This window comes from Capra hircus, chromosome 3 (genome assembly GCF_001704415.2).
Source record: "Capra hircus breed San Clemente chromosome 3, ASM170441v1, whole genome shotgun sequence".
NCBI lineage: Eukaryota > Metazoa > Chordata > Mammalia > Artiodactyla > Bovidae > Capra > Capra hircus.
The window spans coordinates 101,582,257-101,600,084 of record NC_030810.1 but is presented as its reverse complement, the minus strand read 5'-3'; the positions used below and the strand labels follow the sequence as shown (position 1 = coordinate 101,600,084).

The 17,828-nt window shown below is 52.0% G+C and overlaps 8 non-coding genes across 8 annotated transcripts; 4 read left to right on the top strand and 4 right to left on the bottom strand.

Annotated features, from left to right (window-relative positions):
• On the bottom strand, window positions 7–80 carry TRNAN-GUU. The gene has a single exon. It is a non-coding gene; the product is annotated as a tRNA-Asn (tRNA).
• On the top strand, window positions 775–846 carry TRNAH-GUG. Its single transcript has one exon. It is a non-coding gene; the product is annotated as a tRNA-His (tRNA).
• On the top strand, window positions 7,255–7,326 carry TRNAE-UUC. Its single transcript has one exon. It is a non-coding gene; the product is annotated as a tRNA-Glu (tRNA).
• TRNAG-CCC lies at window positions 9,558–9,628 on the bottom strand. The gene has a single exon. It is a non-coding gene; the product is annotated as a tRNA-Gly (tRNA).
• TRNAG-CCC lies at window positions 11,345–11,415 on the top strand. The gene has a single exon. It is a non-coding gene; the product is annotated as a tRNA-Gly (tRNA).
• TRNAG-CCC lies at window positions 11,882–11,952 on the bottom strand. Its single transcript has one exon. It is a non-coding gene; the product is annotated as a tRNA-Gly (tRNA).
• TRNAG-CCC lies at window positions 13,669–13,739 on the top strand. Its single transcript has one exon. It is a non-coding gene; the product is annotated as a tRNA-Gly (tRNA).
• On the bottom strand, window positions 15,970–16,041 carry TRNAE-UUC. The gene has a single exon. It is a non-coding gene; the product is annotated as a tRNA-Glu (tRNA).

Genomic DNA, 17,828 nt, shown 5'->3' with positions numbered 1-17,828 from the left:
AGAACGCGTCCCTGGGTGGGCTCGAACCACCAACCTTTCGGTTAACAGCCGAACGCGCTAACCGATTGCGCCACAGAGACTACTGGGTGTCACGCTCCTCTCAACGACGTAGAGAAGAAACTTAGCCCTTCCACGGCAGGCGGAGCCGCACGCCTTTCCATGGACAACGACACCGGCTCAGACCCTCGGACAGCCGGAGAGGTGACTACGACGCAGCGCGCTGGTTCTCGTGGGGAAGCCGGGAGTCGGGCGATTCCGAAGCCAGAAGGGCAGCGGTTCGTCCCCGCCGCGCCTGGCTCCGCACCCGCCGCAGATGCAACGCCCCCGAGACGCCCCGGGCCTGAGCCGAGGGCGGCCCGAGGGAAGCTGAACCTCCGGTGGGCCCTGTGACGGCTCTCCGATTGCTTCGCTGGCGCTGCCCTCCCTCCGCTGGTCCGCGGTCGGTGGGGCGGGAGCCGGAACCAGGGGGTGCGGGGGGCGGGTCCGAAGAGACGAACGCGAGAGCCGGGAAAGAAGCCGGCGAGGTGGGGACCGGGATAAGCAGACTTCCCAGGAGGTCTGTGCAGAGGCACGTGCCTGATTTGAGGAGGCAAGATTTGGTTTCTGATTTGATTTGTCACCATGTATCAAAATTGAGAGGAAGGGACTGGAAAACAGAGCGGAGATGAAAGTCTATGAATACCTGTTGTCGTCCAGCAACAGCGCAGTGAGTGGAAGGAAATTACGTCCGCCTTGTAAGAGCAAGGGCTGCGACGGCGGCAGGAGCTGTGGCGCGCCGTGATCGTATAGTGGTTAGTACTCTGCGTTGTGGCCGCAGCAACCTCGGTTCGAATCCGAGTCACGGCACTCTCATCCATCACTCCTGACGGCTACCCCTTTTTTTACTTCGGCTGGAAACTTGCACAATTGTAACCCCACAGAATACTCACTCAACGTCCTCATGCCTGGTCTGAGCAGAAGGAAACTGAAGGCGGTGGTTTCTCCTTCTGTGCTGCTGTGACAGAGGGAAGCCCAGCAAGGAGCCTCCGGTGCTGTAAAGGGTGGAACGCCTACTTTGTTACTCAAGATGGGCAGGATAAAGACCCGATACAAATCGTATCGGATAAGCGACTCCTCCTCCCTCGACTTGTTTGGCCGGTTTCTCCGGGCTCCTGGGAATCTCTGCTCCGAGGACTTCTTCAGTCCTTGGCCATTGTTCCCTTCCTAGTCATCGCACTCACCTCTCCAGTGCCCTTCGTTTTATACTCTCAAGGATCTTAAATGCCTGTCGGCAGCCACTCACTAGACAAATGGTATCCATCAGGACGGACTACTGGAGGAGCTTAACAATCACCGCTTATAAGTGATGAAGAACGGTGACTACAGCCCCCTCTGCTCTGACAACCAACTAGTGGAAACAGCGAACATGTGGTTCTTCCGCCTGACCACAGCTTTGCTGGCAACAGACAGGAAAGTTATACTGAGAGCAGGACCCAAAGCGGGGAGTTTGGGTCAATCACAAATGGAGATCAGACTTGAAGATTCTCTGAGTAAAGGAAACTGTTTAGCTGTGCAAGCAAAAGCTCCCTTAGCTTAATTTTGCAAAATGAGTGAAACTTACCTTGGGCCATGCTTGTTTATGCCTCTGAAGACCATAAACAAAAGAAAGCTGTTCGCAAAAAATGATAGGAGGTAACCGTTTTTCACCATATCCCCATCCCAAGGAAAACTCTGATATAACCAATCACAGTGAAGAATAAACAGTCATTGCCTCCTCACTGTATAAGCTGCTTTATAACAGTATACCTGTGAGCCTCTTTCCATAATAGGTTGGAACACTCCCTTTTCCTGAACCGTCTTTTCAGGCTCCGTCAACCGTTACTAATTGTTGTTTTGGCGACCTGGTGTTTTTACTTCTGCCCTATTTGGACTTTGACAGTGCCTCAACATTTTCATCTATCAGACTGGGCCAGCAAGGAAACTCCTCATCATACTATCATTGTCCCCTCTGCCTGAATTTAGTGACAATTCAATCAGCAATGAGGAATCATTAAAATCATTGTCATTGGCCTCTGTTTTGTTTGTTGATCATCAGTGTCCAGACTCCTTTCATTTGTATGTTTGCCTCTTGTAAAATGTCATGGAAACGCAACCATAGTGGAAATACCCTTTTCTACACCTCTTTATCTGTATAACATCTCTGACTTTATCCATTGTTGTGTAAAGCAGGTGTCGTTTCTCTTTCATCGTTGAGATGCATTCCATGGCAGTAACACAGCACAGTCTGTTTACCATTCACTCTATAGAGAGCATTTGAGCTGTTTCCAATATTGGCTATTGTGAATGAACCTGCTTTGAGCATTCTCTCCTCAGGAGATGCTGTGGACATAGGTCCTCATTTCCCTTGCCGGGGGTGGGGGGGTGGGGGGGGTGGGGGGGAGGAAACTAGGTGAAGAATTGATGGTACCAAAGAGTAACCTTGCATAAAAACCACCAAAGCTTTCCCCAAAGCAGCTGTACCATTTTATATTACCCCCAACAATATGAATGAGAGTTGTAGTTATTCCACATCTTTGCAAGACTGTTTGTTTGCCCTCCTTATAATTTTAGCCATGCTGCCAAGAGTAGTGATATCGCAGTGTGGTTTTGTTTTGTTTTGTTTTGTTTGCAGTGTGGTTTTAATATCCATTTCTCTAACAGCTAAAAATAACGAGCGCTCCTTGTATGCTTTGTTGGCCACGTGCACATCATCTTTTCTGATGTACCTGCTCATTATCTTTTACCCATCTGAAAAAAGTTGGTTGTATGTTCCTTGAAAATAGGACTTTCCTGATACTAAGAATCTGCCTGTGATGTAGGAGACGACCCTGGTTCGACTCCTAGATCTGGAGATCCCCTGGAGAAGGGATAGGCTACCCAGTCCAGTATTCTTGGGCTTCCCTTGTGGCTCAGCTGGTAAAAAATATTTTTGGATCGGAGGAGGTCATTATATATTATAATCACGGAGAGAGAGGCAGGATTGTAAGCTATCTTTTGTGACTATTTTCTCCCTCTTTGTAGCTTGCTTTTCCACTTTAGTAGCATCTTTGACTGACGAGATATGGTTAACGTTGAAGTCTAATTTATCATTTGTCTGGGTTTTATTTTAATATGTTATTTGTGTCCTGGTTAGTAAATCTTTGCCTAAGACCAAATCAGAAAGTATCCTCAAAATGCCTTCTACCATTAACTTTAATGTCTTGGTTTACAATGTAACTCACACTGATTCTTGTCTGTGAGGTAGAAATAAAGCTGCCCCACCCCCAATATCGAACCTGTTTCCTCTCCCTGCTGCTGCTGCTGCTGCTGCTGCTGCTAAGTCGCTTCAGTCGTGTCCGACTCTGTGCGACCCCATAGATGGCAGCCCACCAGGCTCCCCCGTCCCAGGGATTCTCCAGGCAAGAACACTGGAGTGGGTTGCCATTTCCTTCTCCGATGCATGAAAGTGAAAAGTGAAAGTGAAGTCGCTCAGTTTGAACTGCTGTTCCTGAAAACTCATTCACATATGGAGCTATGGGTTTCAACTCTTTCAAATCAGTCCGTTTTCTATTTGTGTACCCTGATACCACTTGCACATTGCCGATCTATAGGAGGTCATAGTAACTCTCATAGTCAGGTAGAGCAAGTTTTCCTGTTCTGTTTATTTCCACACCGAATGATGCATTGTGCAAATGTAATGATTCATGCGACCATCACCCAGGCTTCATTCCTCCTCTCCTTTTGCTGTGGGACACCAGCCCTTCCTCATAGGTACTGGCTGCCCCTTTGTGGCCAATAGCCTCTACTGTGGCCTCTGGGGAGGACAAATGCCCAGATGTCTGCAGGGCTGGAGAACTTGCAAGAAAGATCTGCAAGTGCCAAAGCAGTTTGCATTTCCAGATGCAAGTTGAGGGGGCAAGTTGAGGGGTGCTGGTGGTGAAGGAGGGGTGAGGAGGCAGCAGGAAGTTAGCTCACTTTTCAGACTTTTGATCAAGAGAAAGTTTTCTTTAGTGATTTCTAACTGTGGAAAGTACAGAACTTTGTGCTATTGAACATTTCCTCTTCTTTCTAGGGAAAGAGACTCCAATGGAGGGTACCTAATTTGCAAAGTTGATCACTGGGTGTGATGTTGAAAACTGAAAGCTAGGGGAGAGCTCTTCTTTTGTTTTGTGCGCATAAAAGAAGATGAGGGAGAACGGGAGATAGAGAGAAGGGATAATAGGCTGGAGCCTGAAAACTGATCTTAGGGTCTGGCCCTGGATGTCAGATTTGGGGGAAAGAGAAGACATTGTTGATCATATCCAGGGAAGAAGGACTTCAGTGGAAATAGAGACGGTTAAGGCCATCTTATGACATTTTGCCTACATTTACATGTAGTTCTTCTTTCCCTTTTATTTTTATAGATAAGGCTCGGGTGAGATTGATTCGTTCATTTCTTTTTGGAATGCACATTTAAATAAAAATGAGTGCCATACTTCAAATAGTCATCCATGAACCTCATGGACTCTTCTGAGATTCTACCAGCTGTGCATCACAAGTAAAATGGGCCCAACCTGGGGACCCTACTTAGGAAAGTGCAATGAGCTTTAAAGGGGCGGGTGGGAGAGAAATGAGACACTCTCAATAATACTTGCTTTCCTTACTGTAGTGGTTTTCACATATGCTCCACATCTGCTCAATCCTTTCAGTCAAATAAGAGCAGTTGGGAAAATGAAAAGAATTCAGTTAACTGCATCCTGGAAATGTATGGAAGTCATGCCTAGGGAGGCTCAAGTACTAGCAGATGGGAAGACTGGGGATTCCCTACTCACTGGTAGCCAGGCCCTCCTTGTCTGCTTTGTCTATTTGGGGAGACTGGACAAGGGGACTCCATTCCCCTTCACCAGCCATGGGGATAATCCACCTTCATTGGTAACTCTAGATCCTGAAACTTCATAAGATTTTCTTCATTTTCTCTTTGATCTCTCTTCCGCCTACCTAATAAGAGAGGATTCACTGCCTTGTTTCTCAGTCAGGACCCTTTTGGGGTTCCTTGGGGACAGGACTGAAGTGGACATCTGGTTTCCCCTAGGTGTCCCTCCTGGCTTGGGTGTTTCCGGAGCTCAGGCTGACCCAGTATGGAACTCCCAGTGGGTGGGCCGCCTGGGAGACGAGAAGGCTGTTTGCCAGTGTGGCTGGAGGTGCGGCCTCATGTATTGGACACCCCACTCAAACCCTATTCTTCACATGGAAGCCCAAATAATGTAGCCTGTAAAGTTTCTCTACAGGCTGTACTCAAAGACAGGTGAAATTCTGGAAGGGGTGAGAGGAGCCTCGCTGAGAAGACCCAGACTTATTCCTGGCAGCCCCTCATGGGCAGGCTGAAAAGAGGTTGATTTCAAGGATGGAGACAAGGAAAAGGCTTCATGGCAGAAAACCCCGTGATCTTGAGATGAAAATCTTCAGTCCTAATGTCTAGGTGAGCAGGGGGCCGAGTTGAATCCACCGCTGCACCCTGACCAGGAGAGTCGTCTGCCCAAATTCAGAGGCCAGGACCAGGAGAGACTGGGCACATCACTGGTTCTCTATCATGAGCGATTGGGCTCCCGCCCTCACTCCCTGCCCGCTCTGTGACACTAGGCCCTGTGTGGAACATCTTTTACTTTTGAAGACTGGGGCAAGGGGGATGGAGAGTTTCTCCCTGGCATCTAGTCGGAGGAAGGCTGAGAGGGGAGGTCACTAAACACGCTTCGGTCCTCAGGCAGAGTCCTATCCCGTGAAGAATGATCCCATCCAAAATATCAACACTGGAGAAGTTGAGAAACCTTGGTGTAGATCAATGTTCATGTACTGGAGAGACAAGAAAACACCAATTCCTGAGTAACTGGATGTGGGGTCTGAGGAAAACTGTGGCGGCAGAGAGAACTCCAAGAGTTTTGACCTGTGTATAGAGAGGGATGGAGTTAGCATGGACTAAGGTGGGAAAACTATAGGTGCAGCAGGTTGTAGGGGGAACTCATCCTCTGGGATTTTCCCCAGCAAGAACACTGGAGTGGGTTGCCACCTCTTTCTCCAGGCAGACTTCCTGACCCAGGAACCAAACCCATGTCTCCTGTGTCTTCTACATCGCAGGCAAATTCTTTACCCACTGAGCCATCGGGGAACCCTATAGCAGGGAAGATCTGCTTTCAAATGGCACTCGGGTCCTCCAGCCCATTGCACGGAAGAGCCAAGCAACTGACACCACGTGGTGGCAAAGGAAAGTACTCCTTTTACTGCAGGAGAACTGGCAGCTGATGCTCAAAAGACCCGAAATCATGGGTGGCTTTCAGGCAAGTGTAGATAAAGACAGTGTGGGGGAGAGGGTCCCAGGGTGTCTGATCAGTTGATGGTGAGGTAACAAGGTGAAGTTTCTGGAATCAACATCCTCATTCTGACCCTCTAACCTCTAACGGGTCCACGTGCTTGCGGTCTGTGAAAACAACCTCGGAATAGGCGTCAAACATTGTTATCTATGTCCTGAAGGGAGAAACTACAGGTCCTGTGATGCTGCTCTATGACTCATTCATTGTGAAAACTGGGAGCAGGCCTCCTACCCGACTGCTGCTCTTTGTCTCTGCATGTTCTCATTCCTCTAATCACTAATTCTTGAGCCAGACTTTCGGCAACTCAGGGATGGCTCAGGAGACAGAAGTTTTTCTCCACGCCGAACTGGGGAACACTGAGGTGTGGGTTAACCGAGAAAGCCCATTCAGGGATTGCTCGACTTTCGGCCCAGAATCCAGTTCGCAGTCTTGGAGCCAGACTCCCGAGAGCTCTCCGTTCAAGCCCTCTCGGTTGCTGCATCCGCCCGCCCGAGTCCTTCTGGACCGTAGAGATGCGAGGTGTCCGTGAGCGGTCCCTTCTCACCCCGGGCACAACGCCTCCCGCCTCCTCCGGGCCCCTGGCCTCCGCTCCAGCTCCCCGGGCCCCAGCGACCTTCTGTTCTATTCACTCCCGGGCACCTCGCTAAGGCGGGTCACCAGTCCAGTTCTGAGGTGCGGCCCGGATGAGGCAAGTTGCTCCTGACTTGGGGACCAGGCGGGACTCGGGGGCGCTGGGTGCCTCACCTGCAGGTGCCTTTTCTGGGGGAAGAAGGGAAGGGATGGCCTTAGGAAAGGATTTCTGGCAGTGACGGCGAAGGCTCAAGACTTTAGAGAAGGCGCAAGACCTCCGCGGAGGAGAAAGGGCAACGGTGATTCCAGCCAGAGGCAAGAAGAAGGGCACCCGGGCCGTAACTCCCTGGTGGTCTAGTGGCTAGGATTCGGCGCTTTCACCGCCGCGGCCCGGGTTCGATTCCCGGTCAGGGAAACCTTTTGTGCAGCGTTTCATCCCCTGATTCACCGTGTCGAGGAAGACTACAGTCGCCGATTCTCCGACCAGACGAAAGCAGCTTGTAAAGTACGCGAGTGGAGTATGTAGATGAGACGCTGCGGGGTCGGGGGGTCTGGCGGAGTGGGCAGTCGGCGCCGTTCCTGGAACAGCTTTGAGGAGTGCGGTTTGGAAGAACAGCGAGGGCCGCGGGGAGGGCAGGGTGTTGACCGTGAGTGTCGGTGGAGGGATGGGAGGCTGCCCTGTGGCTGCGGGCTGTGGGCTCACACTTAACCGGGCACCGGAGAGACTGTGGTTACGAAGGTAGTTTTTCCCAGGATGAGGCTCGTCTATTGCACTCGGGACCTGCAGATGCCGGGATCTCCGCTACTGCGAACCGCGTTCGTGCTCTCCGCCGGTTTCCCGCGGTTCATGACAGGCGACATCTCTTCCGTGGTGCCTCGCTGTGCTCCGCTCCCCAGATCCAGAGCGGGAGGCGCACCCACCACCCCACCCCCCACCCCCGCCCCCAGCCAGCGCGCCACTGCTTGGACCCCCATCTGCCGGCGTTCCTATTTCGTGATCAAGCGTCTGGATGTGTCCTGCGTCTTGAGGCACGCCTCCTGTCAGTCCACAAGTGCCAGACGTGCCTTCTCCTGCAGCCTGCAGTCGGCCACGCGCGTGTGGGTGCGCGCGCCCGGCCCCCACCCGCCGGGCTCCGCACTGGTCCGGGCCACCCGGGAAAGCGTGAGAGCCTCGCTCGCAAGCCTCGCGCTCCACAGTCCCTTTGGGGCCAGGTCAGAGGGAGGCACCCCTTCCAGGAATGCGGAGGTCCGAGGCCTGCCTCGGTCAAGAGGCTCCCGGGGCCGGCGCGCCGTATCCCTGGCCCGGCTTAGCCAACTTCCCACCCCGCTAGCCCGTCCCCCTTCTCCTCTTCCACCCCAGCCGTGTTCCCGCGGAGAGTCAGCGCTCCCTCCACGCGCCCCTCTGGCCCAACCCCCAGATATCACCTAGCCGCCTCTCCGGTGCCTGCGGAGGGAGTTGGAGCTCTCTTTTCCTGCAACGGGAGGAGAGAGAACGTGCGGACTCAGGCGGCAACCCGTTCCCTTGCCGGTTCTCTGAGCTCTGCCCATCGAGGGGCCTAGCTCAGGACCCTGGGTCTCCCGCGGCCCAGGGAGCCGGCCAAGCTGGGGCCTCTCCCACTGCTCCTCAAGAAAGAGCAGGAATGTCCTCCGGGGTCCAGAAGAGGCACCCGGGAAAGCATCCAGCACAAGCCGGGACACTGCGCAATGGACCCCTTCGGAGCAACGCTTCCGTCGGCGCGTCCTTCCCTCCGAGGGCTTCGGGCAGACAAGAAATCACCTAGGACGATGAGCTCTCCGCTGTCTTGACTGAGACCAGAGGAAAGGAGGGTATCTTCCAGGAGAGCAGCAGCACTGAAGCCTGTGGTCGCAGAGAGGCTTTTGGAGCCAGAGCGCCCTCTCTTCACCAGGGCTATCCAGGGGCTGTAGAAATCTCACCCGGCTGAGGCCGCCTCCTCCCCTGCCCCCTCCTCCTACACCTTGCCCCCGTCTCCTACGCCCTCCTCCCGTCTTCGTTTTCTATCTTGGTGGTCTTCGAGTGCCTCGGGACCTCTCACCTCCGCCACAGGTTGCTTTTTTCCGGGAGTTCTGAGCTTCAAATACGGAAATGTATGTAAGAGTGCAACGAATGCTCAACAACGGTGACCGCCCCCCCCCCACCCCATTTTTTGAATCAGTAACATTTTCTGAGTTATCAGGATTGTCTCGTTTGTAACAATTGCATTTTCATTGTCGGAGTATACTGATGTACATTTAAACCTTACATGTTGAGTAATAAATGGGTTCTGCTATTTTCTTATGAATAATGATGTGCGGAAGAATGTTCTTACACATACATCTTTGGCAATTCTGTAGGATAGAGACTGTTCTTTTATTTATCAGAGGACACTTGCAGGTAGAAAAGTAGAAAGTGGCCAGCGACGTGGTGACTGGGAGGCACGCCAAACGCTGCTCCGTCACAGCCCTGGGGCTCCGATACAGTCCCAGTTCCCACGACTCCTTAAGTATCTTCTGCTCAGGGCTGCCTTCGAATTATAGTCCCTTTTCTTACTCCTTGTGGGTAGAACCACGACATAACTGGACTTGGCGCGTGGAGCAGGCAAAACCAAGCAGTGAAAAGTCTGGGATGAAAAGCTAACACGAGCACGATGCATTGGCCGGGAATCGAACCCGGGTCTCCCGCGTGGGAGGCGAGAATTCTACCACTGAACCACCAATGCCCCGCTCGCTTGACATCCTGACGGCTCTCCGGAAAGAATCTCCAAAGCGACTGCGACACCCTCGGCGGGCAAACAAAAGAGATTCCGAAAAAGGCTCACACCGCTGTGTTTGGAAGACAGAGTTCACAGACTGACAGGCACTCGAAGCAAAGGCTTGCCAAGAAGGGCTACAATCAGGCAACAGCATAAAGTGGGAACATTCAAATGAAAATATCAAAATACCGGCGTTGTCAGCTCACACCACAACTCTGAGAAAGGCTCTTTATGACCTTACCACAGACCCCTGCAGAAGATACATTGGAAATCCATCCAGATCCCTTGTTTATGACCCTCAGCCTCAGACTCTTCAGACTCTTACCTTAGAGGGCCTGAGAAAATTATTCAACTTGCTAGGTTAGGCAAGCGAAATTCTAATCCAGGTATGAAATAAGAAACAGAGGCAGAATCAGACTGTAATCAGAGGACGGAAAGGGCCAGAATCTAAATAGAGATAATGAAGAAATACACCATTTTTTTGGTATAAAATAACGAGGCAGTCTTGTAAGCATTACAACGACAGTATGTGTCAAGCTTTCTAAGGTGTTCAAAGCATTTCGATGGATAGGTGATATACATAACTATTTAAAGATTAATTAATACTGTTTGCAACCAATGTTTGATTAAATGGAAGAATCTAATCTCCTAAACTGGACTCTGTGTTGTGCTGAGTTTTAGCATTTGTGACTCTGAGATGCATATGGGGCGTATGTAGGCTCTGGTATTTCAGTTGTGTAAGGAACAGACTAAATTCCAGAAAAGTATTGATGGGTGAAATGTTAACATATTGGTCCTCTGATGAGACTGAAGTACAGAGTGATGTCTTTCCCTAATTTTCCCTGAGGTATTTACACTGAAGAAAGGAACCTGGGGTGGGGACTCCCCCACCTATTGGGACTTAGGAATCATTATGACTTTTTGAAAGATAGGAACTGCAGATATGCAGTTATGGTTCTCTTGCTGAGAAGCCAAGCTAGGTGGAGGCTGAGTCGTAAACTTGAGCTCAACAAGGAAACTGACCATCACCTCGACCTTGAAGAACTGTGGCTCTGTCTGCCCTCTGTCCAACACCAGGGCTCACACCGCCTCTGGCCAACACGCTTTCATTTACCACCCACATCAACCAGATCGACACGTATTCCCGCACCTCTTTCTAAACTGCAAACCTGCACTTTCAACTCACAACTCCTAATTCACAAGTCAATGCCTCCTATAGGGCTGAGAGTCACAAATGCTAAAATGCAACACACCATCGAGTTCCCTTTCAGCATCACATACCACCCTCTGCTGCAGCTCTCTGAGCAGACCCAGGCACAGCATCTTCCTAAGAGCAGTGGGCACTGTCTCTCCAGTGTTTCCGTCAATCACCAGAACACACCCAAATCCCTTCCGACCCTTCCCTGGTGTGTTTACCCTCACCACCGGCCACCCTGTTGTCCAAAGCAGATCTTGCTAGCTTCTTTGTACATACTCTCTCATCCTCCTGGCACAGAAGTTTATGTCCAGTATAACCAATAGAGAATGCCTAACTAACCGGGTGCTTTTTTTCTTCTTCTTCTTCAGTTTTTCTCTGCCTCTCAACCGAAGAGGCCTGTTCCCAAAAACAAACAAACAAACAAACAAAAACCGTCCTTCCTGAGCCACTTCCTGAGGAGACCTAGTCCCCTGTAGGAGGTCAAGGCATTGGTGGTTCAGTGGTAGAATTCTCGCCTCCCACGCGGGAGACCCGGGTTCGATTCCCGGCCAATGCATGTGGATTTTCTTGTGGGCTTCCTGAAACTTAGGCATCCACCAGCACCTAATGTGGTATAAGAGAGGAAAATAGCCCTCACAATCTTTGAAGAGAGCATGTCTTTGAAGCTCGAAGTGTGTTTGCTGAATCCCTGGTTTTGGAAAATTTGAAAGTAAAACCATTGTTACTTTTATCCTATCTTCTAGAAACGAAGATCACGGACAGACAGTAGCTGCATCGGGAGAAGTGTTAAGGGTCCAGGAAGAAGGATGCAGTTCCTTCGGAGATACAAGAAGCTGGAGAGTGGGGCCTCTGATCGTCCTCGTGAGGTAGATCCCATTTCTCAGATCTTGGTAAAATTCCAGATAGAAAACGATTTGTTTAGCCCAAGGAAATTGGCCAGAGAAAAGCGGAGAGCCAGGAAACGATTAGTCTAGCCTAAGGATATTGGCCAGAGAAAAGCGGAGAGCTGACCAAAAAGTACTTGCATTGGCCGGGAATCGAACCCGGGTCTCCCGCGTGGGAGGCGAGAATTCCACCACTGAACCACCAATGCCTTGACCTCCTACAGGGGACTAGGTCTCCTCAGGAAGTGGCTCAGGAAGGACGGTTTTTGTTTGTTTGTTTGTTTGTTTTTGGGAACAGGCCTCTTCGGTTGAGAGGCAGAGAAAAACTGAAGAAGAAGAAGAAAAAAAGCACCCGGTTAGTTAGGCATTCTCTATTGGTTATACTGGACATAAACTTCTGTGCCAGGAGGATGAGAGAGTATGTACAAAGAAGCTAGCAAGATCTGCTTTGGACAACAGGGTGGCCGGTGGTGAGGGTAAACACACCAGGGAAGGGTCGGAAGGGATTTGGGTGTGTTCTGGTGATTGACGGAAACACTGGAGAGACAGTGCCCACTGCTCTTAGGAAGATGCTGTGCCTGGGTCTGCTCAGAGAGCTGCAGCAGAGGGTGGTATGTGATGCTGAAAGGGAACTCGATGGTGTGTTGCACTTTAGCATTTGTGACTCTCAGCCCTATAGGAGGCATTGACTTGTGAATTAGGAGTTGTGAGTTGAAAGTGCAGGTTTGCAGTTTAGAAAGAGGTGCGGGAATACGTGTCGATCTGGTTGATGTGGGTGGTAAATGAAAGCGTGTTGGCCAGAGGCGGTGTGAGCCCTGGTGTTGGACAGAGGGCAGACAGAGCCACAGTTCTTCAAGGTCGAGGTGATGGTCAGTTTCCTTGTTGAGCTCAAGTTTACGACTCAGCCTCCACCTAGCTTGGCTTCTCAGCAAGAGAACCATAACTGCGTATCTGCAGTTCCTATCTTTCAAAAAGTCATAATGATTCCTAAGTCCCAATAGGTGGGGGAGTCCCCACCCCAGGTTCCTTTCTTCAGTGTAAATACCTCAGGGAAAATTAGGGAAAGACATCACTCTGTACTTCAGTCTCATCAGAGGACCAATATGTTAACATTTCACCCATCAATACTTTTCTGGAATTTAGTCTGTTCCTTACACAACCGAAATACCAGAGCCTACATACGCCCCATATGCATCTCAGAGTCACAAATGCTAAAACTCAGCACAACACAGAGTCCAGTTTAGGAGATTAGATTCTTCCATTTAATCAAACATTGGTTGCAAACAGTATTAATTAATCTTTAAATAGTTATGTATATCACCTATCCATCGAAATGCTTTGAACACCTTAGAAAGCTTGACACATACTGTCGTTGTAATGCTTACAAGACTGCCTCGTTATTTTATACCAAAAAAATGGTGTATTTCTTCATTATCTCTATTTAGATTCTGGCCCTTTCCGTCCTCTGATTACAGTCTGATTCTGCCTCTGTTTCTTATTTCATACCTGGATTAGAATTTCGCTTGCCTAACCTAGCAAGTTGAATAATTTTCTCAGGCCCTCTAAGGTAAGAGTCTGAAGAGTCTGAGGCTGAGGGTCATAAACAAGGGATCTGGATGGATTTCCAATGTATCTTCTGCAGGGGTCTGTGGTAAGGTCATAAAGAGCCTTTCTCAGAGTTGTGGTGTGAGCTGACAACGCCGGTATTTTGATATTTTCATTTGAATGTTCCCACTTTATGCTGTTGCCTGATTGTAGCCCTTCTTGGCAAGCCTTTGCTTCGAGTGCCTGTCAGTCTGTGAACTCTGTCTTCCAAACACAGCGGTGTAAGCCTTTTTCGGAATCTCTTTTGTTTGCCCGCCGAGGGTGTCGCAGTCGCTTTGGAGATTCTTTCCGGAGAGCCGTCAGGATGTCAAGCGAGCGGGGCATTGGTGGTTCAGTGGTAGAATTCTCGCCTCCCACGCGGGAGACCCGGGTTCGATTCCCGGCCAATGCATCGTGCTCGTGTTAGCTTTTCATCCCAGACTTTTCACTGCTTGGTTTTGCCTGCTCCACGCGCCAAGTCCAGTTATGTCGTGGTTCTACCCACAAGGAGTAAGAAAAGGGACTATAATTCGAAGGCAGCCCTGAGCAGAAGATACTTAAGGAGTCGTGGGAACTGGGACTGTATCGGAGCCCCAGGGCTGTGACGGAGCAGCGTTTGGCGTGCCTCCCAGTCACCACGTCGCTGGCCACTTTCTACTTTTCTACCTGCAAGTGTCCTCTGATAAATAAAAGAACAGTCTCTATCCTACAGAATTGCCAAAGATGTATGTGTAAGAATATTCTTCCGCACATCATTATTCATAAGAAAATAGCAGAACCCATTTATTACTCAACATGTAAGGTTTAAATGTACATCAGTATACTCCGACAATGAAAATGCAATTGTTACAAACGAGACAATCCTGATAACTCAGAAAATGTTACTGATTCAAAAAATGGGGGGGGGGGGCGGTCACCGTTGTTGAGCATTCGTTGCACTCTTACATACATTTCCGTATTTGAAGCTCAGAACTCCCGGAAAAAAGCAACCTGTGGCGGAGGTGAGAGGTCCCGAGGCACTCGAAGACCACCAAGATAGAAAACGAAGACGGGAGGAGGGCGTAGGAGACGGGGGCAAGGTGTAGGAGGAGGGGCAGGGGAGGAGGCGGCCTCAGCCGGGTGAGATTTCTACAGCCCCTGGATAGCCCTGGTGAAGAGAGGGCGCTCTGGCTCCAAAAGCCTCTCTGCGACCACAGGCTTCAGTGCTGCTGCTCTCCTGGAAGATACCCTCCTTTCCTCTGGTCTCAGTCAAGACAGCGGAGAGCTCATCGTCCTAGGTGATTTCTTGTCTGCCCGAAGCCCTCGGAGGGAAGGACGCGCCGACGGAAGCGTTGCTCCGAAGGGGTCCATTGCGCAGTGTCCCGGCTTGTGCTGGATGCTTTCCCGGGTGCCTCTTCTGGACCCCGGAGGACATTCCTGCTCTTTCTTGAGGAGCAGTGGGAGAGGCCCCAGCTTGGCCGGCTCCCTGGGCCGCGGGAGACCCAGGGTCCTGAGCTAGGCCCCTCGATGGGCAGAGCTCAGAGAACCGGCAAGGGAACGGGTTGCCGCCTGAGTCCGCACGTTCTCTCTCCTCCCGTTGCAGGAAAAGAGAGCTCCAACTCCCTCCGCAGGCACCGGAGAGGCGGCTAGGTGATATCTGGGGGTTGGGCCAGAGGGGCGCGTGGAGGGAGCTCTGACTCTCCGCGGGAACACGGCTGGGGTGGAAGAGGAGAAGGGGGACGGGCTAGCGGGGTGGGAAGTTGGCTAAGCCGGGCCAGGGATACGGCGCGCCGGCCCCGGGAGCCTCTTGACCGAGGCAGGCCTCGGACCTCCGCATTCCTGGAAGGGGTGCCTCCCTCTGACCTGGCCCCAAAGGGACTGTGGAGCGCGAGGCTTGCGAGCGAGGCTCTCACGCTTTCCCGGGTGGCCCGGACCAGTGCGGAGCCCGGCGGGTGGGGGCCGGGCCGCGCGCACCCACACGCGCGTGGCCGACTGCAGGCTGCAGGAGAAGGCACGTCTGGCACTTGTGGACTGACAGGAGGCGTGCCTCAAGACGCAGGACACATCCAGACGCTTGATCACGAAATAGGAACGCCGGCAGATGGGGGTCCAAGCAGTGGCGCGCTGGCTGGGGGCGGGGGTGGGGGGTGGGGTGGTGGGTGCGCCTCCCGCTCTGGATCTGGGGAGCGGAGCACAGCGAGGCACCACGGAAGAGATGTCGCCTGTCATGAACCGCGGGAAACCGGCGGAGAGCACGAACGCGGTTCGCAGTAGCGGAGATCCCGGCATCTGCAGGTCCCGAGTGCAATAGACGAGCCTCATCCTGGGAAAAAACTACCTTCGTAACCACAGTCTCTCCGGTGCCCGGTTAAGTGTGAGCCCACAGCCCGCAGCCACAGGGCAGCCTCCCATCCCTCCACCGACACTCACGGTCAACACCCTGCCCTCCCCGCGGCCCTCGCTGTTCTTCCAAACCGCACTCCTCCAAAGCTGTTCCAGGAACGGCGCCGACTGCCCACTCCGCCAGACCCCCCGACCCCGCAGCGTCTCATCTACATACTCCACTCGCGTACTTTACAAGCTGCTTTCGTCTGGTCGGAGAATCGGCGACTGTAGTCTTCCTCGACACGGTGAATCAGGGGATGAAACGCTGCACAAAAGGTTTCCCTGACCGGGAATCGAACCCGGGCCGCGGCGGTGAAAGCGCCGAATCCTAGCCACTAGACCACCAGGGAGTTACGGCCCGGGTGCCCTTCTTCTTGCCTCTGGCTGGAATCACCGTTGCCCTTTCTCCTCCGCGGAGGTCTTGCGCCTTCTCTAAAGTCTTGAGCCTTCGCCGTCACTGCCAGAAATCCTTTCCTAAGGCCATCCCTTCCCTTCTTCCCCCAGAAAAGGCACCTGCAGGTGAGGCACCCAGCGCCCCCGAGTCCCGGCCTGGTCCCCAATCAGGAGCAACTTGCCTCATCCGGGCCGCACCTCAGAACTGGACTGGTGACCCGCCTTAGCGAGGTGCCCGGGAGTGAATAGAACAGAAGGTCGCTGGGGCCCGGGGAGCTGGAGCGGAGGCCAGGGGCCCGGAGGAGGCGGGAGGCGTTGTGCCCGGGTGAGAAGGGACCGCTCACGGACACCTCGCATCTCTACGGTCCAGAAGGACTCGGGCGGCGGATGCAGCAACCGAGAGGCTTGAACGGAGAGCTCTCGGGAGTCTGGCTCCAAGACTGCGAACTGGATTCTGGGCCGAAAGTCGAGCAATCCCTGAATGGGCTTTCTCGGTTAACCCACACCTCAGTGTTCCCCCAGTTCGGCGTGGAGAAAAACTTCTGTCTCCTGAGCCATCCCTGAGTTGCCGAAAGTCTGGCTCAAGAATTAGTGATTAGAGGAATGAGAACATGCAGAGACAAAGAGCAGCCAGTCGGGTAGGAGGCCTGCTCCCAGTTTTCACAATGAATGAGTCATAGAGCAGCATCACAGACCTGTAGTTTCTCCCTTCAGGACATAGATAACAATGTTTGACGCCTATTCCGAGGTTGTTTTCACAGACCGCAAGCACGTGGACCGTTAGAGGTTAGAGGGTCAGAATGAGGATGTTGATTCCAGAAACTTCACCTTGTTACCTCACCATCAACTGATCAGACACCCTGGGACCCTCTCCCCCACACTGTCTTTATCTACACTTGCCTGAAAGCCACCCATGATTTCGGGTCTTTTGAGGCATCAGCTGCCAGTTCTCCTGCAGTAAAAGGAGTACTTTCCTTTGCCACCACGTGGTGTCAGTTGCTTGGCTCTTCCGTGCAATGGGCTGGAGGACCCGAGTGCCATTTGAAAGCAGATCTTCCCTGCTATAGGGTTCCCCGATGGCTCAGTGGGTAAAGAATTTGCCTGCGATGTAGAAGACACAGGAGACATGGGTTTGGTTCCTGGGTCAGGAAGTCTGCCTGGAGAAAGAGGTGGCAACCCACTCCAGTGTTCTTGCTGGGGAAAATCCCAGAGGATGAGTTCCCCCTACAACCTGCTGCACCTATAGTTTTCCCACCTTAGTCCATGCTAACTCCATCCCTCTCTATACACAGGTCAAAACTCTTGGAGTTCTCTCTGCCGCCACAGTTTTCCTCAGACCCCACATCCAGTTACTCAGGAATTGGTGTTTTCTTGTCTCTCCAGTACATGAACATTGATCTACACCAAGGTTTCTCAACTTCTCCAGTGTTGATATTTTGGATGGGATCATTCTTCACGGGATAGGACTCTGCCTGAGGACCGAAGCGTGTTTAGTGACCTCCCCTCTCAGCCTTCCTCCGACTAGATGCCAGGGAGAAACTCTCCATCCCCTTGCCCCAGTCTTCAAAAGTAAAAGATGTTCCACACAGGGCCTAGTGTCACAGAGCGGGCAGGGAGTGAGGGCGGGAGCCCAATCGCTCATGATAGAGAACCAGTGATGTGCCCAGTCTCTCCTGGTCCTGGCCTCTGAATTTGGGCAGACGACTCTCCTGGTCAGGGTGCAGCGGTGGATTCAACTCGCCCC